The following is a 13,007-nucleotide window of genomic DNA, read 5'->3' as shown; positions in this document are numbered from 1 at the left end:
CATGAACGCATGCTCTTTATATGATCACTTTTGAGGTTAAAATTTAGATGATTCAATCAAATTCTTACCACTGTCCAAGATTTCTTAAATATTTGCTAGTAATAAAATAAAATAAAATGATAAATTCATTCATACTGCAACAATACATTTGAGCAAAATAAGTTTCACCTTAAAACAAGTAAAAAAACTATTTCACATAAGCTGTAACATTTCATAACTGGAATTTTAATGATGTCAGACCAAAACTTCAGTACAAGATGCAAATGTTACCCAGACGTTATATTATTAAAATGAGACTACATTTTAAGAGGTATTTTCTGCTAAGGTAGTAACTGCCCTGATGGGTTTCCTTCATTTGCCTGGCCATCAAATATTATGTGGTTTTATTTATTAGTGCTGGCCAAAAATCATACTGCAATGAATGTTGCAGAAGTACAAAGATAAGCTTTGCTTACAGCAAACATAGCACAAAAGTATCAGCTGTAAGGTTCAAGCCCAAGCCAGCTGGCACTATTAAGGATGGTGAAAGCAGGAGTTTGTCACATCTCTGGCTGTTAGTCTTCGGTTCACGGTTTTGTGTTATTCCTAGAAACACTTGAACAGAGAGAGGATATTAGAATGGATTAAGCTTAACAAGGGATTTCTGAATGTAATAATGACTATGACTATACCTGTTTTCAAACAGTAAAGCAGAATTTTTTTTTGATCTACACTTTTTACAAATACATTTGATAATGAAATGTACACTAAATTATGTTTCCATAGTGATGGTCATTACTTTGTAGGATAAGAAACAGTGATTTCTTTGCAGAAAGGGCATACCATTTTCCTCATCATGAACACTTCTGGTCTGCAGTCTGGCAAGATAATTTACTAATCAATATGCAAATTGATATGTATTATGAGGAGGCATCAAAGGCAGACATATTTGGATTCAGTAATGTCATTCATTAAAGAATCTTCCAGATGACTATCAATGCACAAAGAATAAGTTTTTGCAGGTTGAGACTTAGAAGGAAACAGTATTAGGATTGCTGTCTTGAAATATAACCTAGGAATACCATTACGTAAGATGCTATTTATCAACACTGAATTCAGTTCATTTCTTTTTCTTATCCTTTAGCAGCAAAAATCCACATGGATACATTTTCTTATTAAAAAGAACTTCTCTTGCAAGGTTTTTCTTCTGCTGCATTTTCTGCTGTAATATATGTAGGTATACATGCTTACATGTTCTCAAATGCATTTGTATATACACGTTTTGTATGGACTGTGTGTGTGTGTGTGTGTGTGTGTGTGTGAGTGTGTGTGTGTGTGTGTGTGTGTGTGTGTGTGTGTGTGTGTGTGTGTGTGTGTGTGTGTGTGTGTGTGTATGTGTGTGTGTGTGTGTGTGTGTGTCTATATATATATATATATATATATATATATATATATATATATATATATATATATATATATATATATATATATATATATATATATATATATATATATATATATACACACACACACATACATATGTGTGTGTGTGTGTGTGTGTGTGTGTGTGTGTGTGTGTATGTTTATACACATATGTACATCTGTATCTTAAAAACAATGACTGCAGGACTATCAATCAAAAACACACACACACTCACACACACAAGCTCGCTCTTCCATACCACATGTGCACAGACAGTAAAACACCACATCACACACAGCAAACTCATAAATACCACAGATAGATTATTTTTAGAGGCGACAAACTCCTCTGCACCCTCCACTCCTCCACTATATATATATATATATATATATATATATATATATATATATACACACACACACACACACACACACACACACACACACACACACACACACACACACTCTGAGATTACACAATGGTGTAATGGCATAATCTACTTTCTGCTGTATTATGATATCACATGACAGAGAAACTTTCAATTGGATGTGCCAAATTTTGATAACATATACTTTTGATGGCTTGCAACACAACTTAAAATTTTTTGATGAGCTGTGTATTCAACCCATTAAATTGGAACCCATATATAAAATGACATCTTATGTTTGGAAAATGTGGGGGTATGCCTTTAAATATGCTTTGTGTATGTAAAATTCTTACAGCAATCTAGTTAGGAAACTGAGTATATTAGTAGATTCATAGGTACTTACTAGGCATGCAATCTAGGCGATGATTAATGAGCCTAGCCCAAATTTCCAAGTGCCTCAAAGTACTGCTTGCTTAGGTCACATGTTTAAGTTCACAGACTGGGTAAATGAAAGATGGGGAAATAAAACCGTATACTTCAGGAATTAGCTCATTAATCATTAAGAGCTCATAGCTTTAATCCTTTGTGTCAAGTGCCAGACACACACACACACACACACACACACACACACACACACACACACACACACACACACACACACACACACACACATATCTATATATATATAGAGAGAGATATCTATTTAGAGTACCTTGGAGTTTATATTTATATATATATATATATATATATATATATATATTTCAATAGCCTGAAACATCAAAATCCCTGAAAAAAAACCAAAAAAAAAAAAAAAAAAAAAGAAAAAAAATTCAAAAAAAAAAAGAAAAAAGCCAAAAAAAAAAAATCCAACCAAAAATAAAAAAACAAAAAAATGAAAACAAACATAATGCTAATATGTCACTATAAAGACAAATACAATCTACCAACTGACCTGACCCTACCCCTAAGGTCTGTCACTGTCACTTTACCAAACCTCACCTAACCGGCCACCCTTAAACGCTCCGCCCTAATAATTGTCACTATTTGTCACTGTGCCTAACCCTCGCCCTAACCTAACTCCCACTTAAACCCTCTAACCCTAAAAAAAAAAACACCACATACACACACCTGACCCCAGCATGACCTAACACCACACAAGGGGCAAACACTTAAAAGCCACAATGACATCAGTATGTCTATTTTGTATTTTTTGGATTTTGAGTTTTTTTTTTTTTTTCTTTCAGGATTTTTTTGCTTTTTGGATTTTTTGAGTTTTCAGTTTTGAATTTTTCAGCTTTTTTTTTTCAGGATTTTTTTTTTTCAGGCTTATGATTGTTTCTTCTTTCTGAATGGGAACCATATATATATATATATATATATATATATATATATGAAATCCACGGTGGTGCAGCGTTAGCATTGCTGCCTCACAGCAGGAGGTTCTCCCATTGGATTCTTGGCTGGAGTGCGGGGAGTGCCTTCTGTGTGGAGTCTGCATGTCCTCTCCGCGGTTGGGTGGGTGTTTGAAAGACATATGGAAATGGGCGTGCCTTCATTGGATGTTGAGCTGGCACCACAGCGTTCGTGAAAATCTACTGCCAATCATTAGCGGACCGGAGTTCCACTGTGGCGACCCCTAACCGAGAAAAGCCAAAGGGCAAAACAAACATATATATATATATATATATATATATATATATATATCTTGTAAAGTTCAGAAGTTCAGACTGGAAAGCTGAGTGAGTTATATTTTCATTTCATTTTCATTTTATTCTTCAAAATATATTTTTTACATTTCTGCCTCATTGCGTTATTGAGATATGACACTGGTAGTGTGTGCACAGGCAGTTTGGCAAGGGACTTAGTAACAACAACTTGCTATCTGAAAGTGTGTGGATTGTTTTGAGATTAATTTTCTCTAAGGAGTGGTAAGCCGACATGTTTTGTTGCTGCTGTTACCTGTTGTATTTTAACCCCATATCCATGGTAGAACTTCAGAAAACCTTGGTAAAAGTCAGTGTGAGACTAACCAAAAGCTGGTGCACCTACAACAAAAGTAGGTTGTACTGGCCAACATAATTGCTACCCCAAGTACTAAATCTCCTCTTAAGAAACCAAGGAAGGAAGTGAATATTGAGTCCTTTCTAATGATATCCAGAATGTCTGCCATCTGACAGAAATGAGGCACATTTGAGTGGGCCAAAATGCTTTCTTCATAACTGACAGGAGAAGCACTAATATCCAACATGGACACTGAGGGCACTAGAAATACTAATTATGAAAAACTCAAAAATGGTCTGTTAGTTAGGGCTGGGGTAATTTCAGAAGTGCAAGCCTTAACATTTCACAACTGGAATTTTAAGGCCGCGGTGGTGCAGCGGTTAGTGCTGTCACCTCACAGCAAGAGGTTCTCCTGTTCGATTCTCGGCTGGAGCGCCTTCTGTGTGGAGTCTGCATGTCCTCCCCACAGTCGAGTGATGTTTAAAGACATGCAAGTAGGTGCGTGTGTGAATGGGTATGCCTTCTTTGAAGGTTAGGCGTTGGACTGGCAACTCAGCACTGTAAAAATCCACTGCCAATTATTAGCGGACTGGAGTTCCGCTGTGGCGACCCCTAACTGGGAAAAGCCGAACGACAAAAAGATTGGAAAGAATACTAGTGCATGATTTACAACATATCTTGAAGGTGTAGTTAGAATCTGATAGCAGCAACAAAATGAAAATGTTAGATGTCCTAGCAGTGGACAGATTTAAGTAAATTCTGTTAATAAGAATCTGACTGAGTGTTGCAAAGTGATTCCAAGAACTTGTAGAAGTTAATGACTTCAGTACAATGGAATTAGTTAATGGCATGTAGTTTGGGACTGAATTGTTTCCTTCCAAATCTAAAGCTGCAGTAGCAAATACAGTAATCTTCTGTGAAATAAAAAGTAGTTAGTAATGACTTAATATGTTGCAGATGTGGGAGGAGGGGTCACGTAGTCAGATTCTATTCCACTAATACTGAGGAGAATAGTATTTTTTACAAATATGAAAACTGATAGGCCTCCTACAAATGAAATTGTTCCTATGGAATGTGTTAAGGTTGAAGTTGGATTACTGAGTCAACATTAAGCCATTTTTATTGTAACTAAGCTAGTAGAATTTTTGAAAAGGAGGAAAGTGCAAGTTTTACTGAATTCTAGAAGCATTATTACCCATGTAAGGGGTTCTTCTGTGTGTAAATATGTGTTTCATAACTAACAAAAGGTGGAAGTGGTATATGTACTCAGTGATAAAATTGAAAGTATCTTCACGCACAAAGAAACTCAAATCAGTTCTAGGAAAATGTTTGCATCCTGTAGGCATGGCTGCTAACTTGATTCATGCTATAATAGGGAAAGACTTCCCTATTTTATACCACTCTAGAAAACATGGGAGAAGAGAACATCTATAGGCACTGTATGACTGATGCTCATAATAAGGTAGTGGTAAAGCAACAGTCTGATATGTCCATTCATTGTAAGAACGGGGAGGGGAAGGCAGGATGGTTGCATTCTTATAGTGATCCAAAATCAAAACCATGGGAAAGGAATTAGCATAAGATCTGTAAAATGGACTTGAATTTGATTATGGCTAGACAATAAAAAGAAACTGGTCCCAGTGATAGATCTGCAGAACCCAATACTGTAAGAAATATCAGTGTGTAGGAACTCAAGGTGGCTTAAGCAAAAACATGAGAACGAGAGATGTCTGCAAAGGGAGTTACAAAAAATTTTAGTACAGAGACAGAGGGGATAAAAATAAAAAAAAAACAAAAGCAGTTAAGTGAGGTCCATTTGAGTAAAGAAATGGTAGTGAGTATTAACTGAGATATGTAAGAAAATACAAAGTTATAGATGTATTCCTGTCCCCCCATGAACAGAAAGCTGAAGAAAAAGGCTCCTGAGAAGCTTGCTCGGGTAGTGGAAAAGCTAAAGGAGAAGGCAACTTCAGCCAAGAACTAATCTTTGTAGGAAATGTCCAAGTGTTGGTTTGCTTAGTAACATAAACTAAAATAAATCAAACCTTCACCGTAACAAAAGTTAGTGAAGAAAGTAAATAACCTTGAATTAGTAGACTTAAAGGAAAGCCAAATAAACTTTTTAAAAGCATACTGGAGGCATAATACTTTAAGTAGTGGAAGAGAGAATATAACTAAGGTTGTAGGGGAAATACTGAGCAATATGTTCCAGTTAGTTCTAACCCCTATTTTGAGTTAAAAGCTGATTTCCTTTGTAGCATGGAATAAGTAAAGATAGAGGAAATTGTACACCAGTTGTTACTGCTAAACATTGTAGGACACTAGTTATGAGGTTAATCCACAGTCGTGTATTAAGAGATCATGTGAGAATGGACAAAGCTAAGACAATGCTGTTATCTTGATTTTGCTGGCTACCGAAAATGAAAGGAATAGATTATTTATGTTTTCCCTGTCCATACTGTCAGAAACAACAATGAGCATTCTGGATTTGAGTCCTTTGAGTCTAATACTTATTATGTAGGTGCCATTTGAATACATTTCTTTGGATATTATGGGGCTACTAATAAAATCTAGCAATAGGTATCAGTATGTATTAATAATAATGGACTATGCTGCAAATTTTCTAGAAGCTGTAACATTATGCAAGGCTATTGCTAATGTTACTGCCATGGAACATGTTATGTTATTCTCCTGAGTGGGCATCCCTAAAGAGATACTTACTGAATGAGGTTCACCCTTTATATCATGTGTACATATCTGATGTGCCAGTGCTTTAAGGTTAAACATCTTAAATGTCAGTATGCCATATGCAGACCAATGGTTTAGTAGAAAGGTTCAATGAAACAATAAATCTATGTTAAGAAGTGGGAACAGCTGTTACCTTACTTGCTATTCGCACTAAGAGATGTGCCTCAGGTTTTAACTGGATTGATCCCTTTTGGTCTCTTCTGTAGTGGGCATTCTAGGGGTCTACTTGCTATTGCTAAAGAAACTTGGAAAGAAGATGAGACACTTCTTAAAAGTGTGATAAAATATTATATTAGTTTTCAGGGTAGACTAACACTGGTTATGCCCTTAGAAAGAGAACATATGCAGAAAGGCCAATAGATGCAACAGTTAGTTTATAATAAGAATGCCAGACTTAGAGAATTTAACCATGGGGGGTCAGCTATTAGTATTTGCACCCTCCACGAAGAACAGATTTCTGGCTAAATGACAAGACTATGTACTGTAAACTGTAAGGTTGGATATCCGGGAAAGAGAAGGACAGAACAAATCTATTGCATCAATGTGCTGAAGCTATGGAGAGAAATATAAAGTTCTGTGATTAGCTTACAAGCTGAAATTAGTACTACACAGATTAGAGAAATTGACCTGAAATAGATTTAAATTTACCTGAAATAGATTTAGAGCGATATTTATCAAAAGTGCAAAGCAGGAAACAAACATTTTGATTAAAAAAAAGAAGTGGTTTTAAAAATGCCTATGAGAATTAGACAGAACATAATCTAAAGGAATCTTTTGATTGTAGAAACCCAAATAGGAAAGTTTGATAGCTCTCCCATGCCTGGAATTTGCAAGCTGACAGAGAACCTTGGAAAAACAAGTTACTTAGCAGCATTCACCTTAACAAATGGGTATTGGTAGATATTGTTCCTTCTCTGTTAAAGAAACAGACAGCTTTTTTAACCCCTGAGTTTATTTCATTACTGTCACACAATGCCACAGAGCTTCATCTATCTTTCAGGGATTGTTGGGTAAAGTATTGAAGCTTCACTCATGATATGGCGCTGCATATGTAGATGACAAAGGGATCCATTCAGAGGACAGGCCACATTAGAATATGTAAAGTAGGCAGGTGTGACTATGAATGCTAAAAGGAATATATTTGGCATAGTCAGAATAAAATATATGGGATACATTGCAGGAGGAGGCATTTTAAAACAAAAACAAGAAAACTAGAGGACCTAAAAAAATGGCCTATACCCCCCACTAAAAGATAGATTAAGACTTTTCTTGGACTAGTTGGGTAATCCAAGAAAAAATGTTCCTAATTTTTCAGCTATTGCCTGCACTTTGACAGATCTCACAAAAGGAAAGGCCCCCTACTGAAATGCAATGGTCTTATGTTCTCAACCAGCAGTAGTAACTCCTGATTTTACTAAGGAATTATTACCTGCATGGATGCATCAGAAGTAGGTCTGGGAGTGCTATTACTCCAAGATATTAAAGAGAAGACTATATAAGTTGAAAGTTAAGCAGTGCTGAGAAGAAATAGACACTAAAAGGGAGTGCGTGGCTGTGAAGTGGACCTCCTGCTGTCTGTAATACTGTTTGTTTGAAAGACACATGAGTGAGTGACCGTGACCCATTATAATGGTTAAGTAAACAACAAGATGGCAACACAAATTTATGCTGCTTGGCACTATCCCTTCAAGTGTTCCAGTACACTGTACCTATAGGCCTGTACTTAAGGGTTGTCTAACTCTTACCCACCAAAGTGAGTCCAAAACCAATGATTTAAATCTGACAAAGGTAGTCGGGATACCTTATTGTTTAGAAAATGGGGTCTAGCTAGGAAATTGATTGTATCAGTTAGATAATTGATTGGGAGTTACACTTGTATGCAAGGCTGTAGCCTGAAACAGACAAATTAGGAAGCTGGTGCTTTAGTCAAAGGTTCATTGTGGGTCACAATAGGTACTCTTGCAAAAGATTAATGGTATCTAAACCATGATGGCCCAGTCAGGACCTACTGTAGATGTAGCCTTAGGCAAGTTGCAGGGAAGACTTTTGTTGTGGAGCTGAGAGGAAGACTCAGCAAAGACCTACAGTTATCTTCATTTTGCAGCTTGCTGGGAAGGTTGTGTGACGTGAACTTGCATGGAGACATTACGTCTGTAGACTGTTAACCTTAAACGAAAGTACTGCAAATAATCTACATATCTTGTGGAGTTCGGTGTAGAAAGCCAAGTGAACTATATTACTGTTTCATTCTTCAAATGAAAACTGTTTTTTTGTTATATATTTCTGCCTCCAATGAGTTATTTACACCTGTTAATATATAATACAGAACACGTCTACACACATACATTTTCATATATCTGTATCTCTCTCTCACTCTCTCTCTCTCTCTCTCTATATATATATATATATATATATATATATGAATATACATATATGATGACACACAACATAGTGAAAACCATTCATTCACTACCCTGTTGTTAAAAATACATTAATTTGGCTGTACAATACTTAATGAATCAGACAGATATTTCTTTAGGCTTTTCAGAGGAAAATTTATCACACACACACACACACACACACACACACACACACACACACACACACACACACACACACACACACACACACACACACACACACACACACACATATACACAAACTCACTCACACTCTTCTGTGTATGTATGTGTGTATATGTATATATATATATATATATATATATATATATATATATATATATATATATATATATATATATATACATACATACATACATACACATATACAGGGGGAGGCAGAATTTGAATCCTACCTCTGCTAACAAAAGAATGCAGCACACTATTATATTCCAAATTATCTTGAACAAGAGTGAAAAACGCAAAAGTAATTAATGATTAGTAAATCAGAAGTCAAAGTGCACATTTTGTTTGTGTGAAAGTCTCAGAAAACTTAACTCATCACCAGTTAACACATATTCAGTCATAGGCTCATAGATTCATAATTAAATACCAGTCTAGTTGCCCTTGTGGGACATTTTAAGTCTAGCCAATTTTTGTTCTGTTGCTTGAATTAACCTATACCATTTGGTGTCAGATTGGTCTTACCCATCCCATGATTGATAACTATATGTTACCCCTAGTAAGAATACCTTGGTTTATGTCATAGATAATTTGAGGGGACATATGAGTGGAATGAAATATTTAGAAACTGCCTCTGACCATTAGTAGTATTGGGACAGTCTTGCGGTAAATTTTCTATTACTCATTGATAGATCCAAGTTGCACTTAAAGATGGACAGTGATGAGCTTTGTTTTACATGGATACCTGGATGGTCTGTTCCAGACCAGTGATTTACTCTGTGAAATATCCTTTTCCCTCCAAACCATTCTGTTGATATTGCACAAGAGGTTTTGATCCCTAGACCAAGTATTTCTGCTGTCATCTGACTTGCTGATGTGCAGTAGGTCCATCAGTATTAGGTTGGAGGATGTCTGGTATGCCAGACAGAGGTCACCTCCAATAGTCAGTAAGATACCAAGCATATTGACTGGGCTTTGAGTTGGTCCATGTAGGACATATTCTTTAGGCTCTGCATCCTTTTAGCAAGGTATCTGTGTGGGTGTTCCAGTTGTTGCATGTGTTTGGACAGATGAATTCCAAAGTGGGAATTATGCTGAGTGATTAGCCCAATGAGGGCTGAGTAAAGGGGACAATTACATATCTAGATCTAGATACAATTCCTTTCTTTATCAGCTGCACACTATATAAGGACTTTCTTACAACAGTGAATACATGTTTGTTGAAAGTTAGGTCACTGTCTACAAAAGTTCCCAAATTCCAATCAACTGGGTCAGCTCTTAGGGGTTTATTGTCAATGTGATAGCTCCCTGGGGTAGACAACTTCCTAAAGGATATCATAATAATAGTTTTAGCCCATGATTCTGGCAACAAGTATTTGTTTGGAACAAACCTTCCTGCAAGATGGCTAAATCATTTTGGGATTCAGTTATTGCTCGCAGCTTGTAGTTGTCTGAAAACTTAGTCAGCCAGAGCCCTTTGGTACTGGCTTTTTCCTTCACAGAAATAGATGCCAAACAGGAGAATTCCCAGCACCAAACCCTGGAGACTCTATTGGTGTCTGGTCTCTTTGTAGAGGTAGCTTCCCCTATTTTGATCTCCTGTATCCTATCTTGAGACAGTTGGCAATCCAGCACGTGATGCTGGGGTTTGTTCCTTGTTTATTCAGCTTTTCTACTATGCTGGAGTAGGAGATTGTATCAGATGCATTGGCCAAGTTGAGGTATGTGGTGTGTACCATTTAACTTTATCCATATCTTGGTGATCTTTTATAAAAGTCCATCAGGTTGAGTGAGCATGAACTGCCATTGATGAATCCAAACTAAGACAAGTCCAGTATTTAGAGGTTCCCTGTGCAAATATTGATTAGTTCCTCATAAGTCCTTTTATGGCTTAACATTTGAGGCTGGTCAGACTTGTGGGTCTGTAATTGCCTGGGTCTGTGGAAGGTCCTCCTTATGCAGGGGAATGACTGTAGGTGTTCTCCAATCTCTTCGTACAAACCTCTATTGAGACTGACATTGAACACTGAGGGGAGGGGGTGGCTGTGCTTCTCTCTTTCTCTGAGTTGGGAAGCATTCCAGGGAGGTCAAAGTGTAGTTATTTATTGGCAAGATGGCATTGCAGTCTGTTTTCAAGCATTTTTTTTTCTGTGCTGTAAATCAGGTGATTTTGTAAGGCTCTGTGCTTACTTCCGTAGAGCTCAGCAAATCTTTTTTTAAGTGTTTCAACTGTATCCTGAGCCAACCAAGTTAAGATAAGAATATTTTCTTAATTTACTGTACTTGTCTTTGCTTTATACAGTGATCACTGTTTCTGAGCATTTTAAAGCATTTATTTAATTTTGTGGCAAAAATAGTAATTTCTCTGTTTGTTGACTTTATTGCTTCAGTTTTCCTCAAAATCACCTTGTAGGAGTGAATTCTCCAGGACTTAGTTGTTTGATAGTGGATTGTTGTTTAATCTGCACTTGAGAGCTGCTTTTGCTGTGCTTTTACATCAAGACATTTCAGGATCATTCCTATTATGGCAGAAGGTGTTTACCTGGTCTCTCTGAGTTGGGAAGCACTCCAGGGAACTCATAGTGTGATTATTCATTGGCTAGAGGGCATAGCAGTTTCTGTTATAAATCAAGCAGGTATGCGGGGAACTGCCCACCATGCAGCTTGGTTAGCAGTGCCCTGTAAAGTAGCAAATGCCTTGACAGCAAAATTTGCCTATAAAGTTGTAATTAGGTTTGAAACCTGTTAAACAGCATGGTATTACATGGAATTAAACTTAGAGCAGCTAGCTTGTGCATTATGTAGCACTACCATATCCTAGCACAATATAACATCTTGCTCTTAACCCCAGAAACTAGTTTGTGTAGCAAATAGCACTACCATATCCTAGCAATATATAACATCTTGCCCTTAGCCGCAGAAACTACCCTAGGAGACCCCCGTTAAAACACAATCCATAATCCTAAACAGCCAGTCTATTACAGGGCCAGATAACATGGATGTGCAATACTGTAATGTCTCTGTGGCCCGCTTGGCTGGTTTGGGGATCCTAAGGCATTGCAGCAATTGTCTGATATTTTTGGACAACCAGTCAATCATTAAATAATATAATACAACTTGCCAGAGATGTAATGCACAGCTTCCTTGGAGGCAAAAATTTTCAATACAAACAGGGTTGTCAAGAATACCCACACTACACCCCTCATATATAACACTCATCCCACGCAGATTGTCTTATCTTGAAGCACTTAAAAAAACCTTGCCAAATTTCAAAGACCTCCAAAGCCACCTAACTGCAACAGTGCTCCTAAAGCAGTCACTAAAGCACACACCAAGAGCAACACCAAAATCTCACATAAGCCTATACCCAATGGTCCCCCAACAGTGAAGCCTATAAGGCAAGCATTTACTTTACCTAATACTCTTGTCATTGGAGACTCCATTGTGCAACACGTAGATATTCCATCTCATCAGGTTAGACAAGGTGAAGATAATGGTTAGTTGCCTATCTGGAGCCAGAATCCACAATATCACTCACACACTCAAGTCACTGCAACCCAGGTACCAATAGAATTCTATCATAGTCCATGTGGGTGTAAATGACCTGAAACATACATCACTGGACTATATATCAAAACAGACATAAATGGATTTCTTTGAATATATGTCACAGACACATATAAGCCTTGGATTGAACAACATTCTACCTTCACCAAGGATGATGTCACAGCATGAACATAAAATGATTGATTTTAATAATTGGAATAGTTTCTGGTGTCACTCCAGTGGGATCCAATATCTGTCAATAAACCACATTGATTTGTCAAGGATGGGCTGCACCTGCCTCCCCTAGGCTTTTGGATATTGGCTAAAAGCTTATTTACCCTCATACAGCCTAAAAGTGCCA

Source organism: Protopterus annectens, chromosome 4.part1, assembly GCF_019279795.1.
Source record: "Protopterus annectens isolate FY-2018-M chromosome 4.part1, PAN1.0, whole genome shotgun sequence".
Taxonomy (NCBI): Eukaryota; Metazoa; Chordata; order Ceratodontiformes; family Protopteridae; genus Protopterus; species Protopterus annectens.
Note: the sequence above shows the minus strand (reverse complement) of the source record.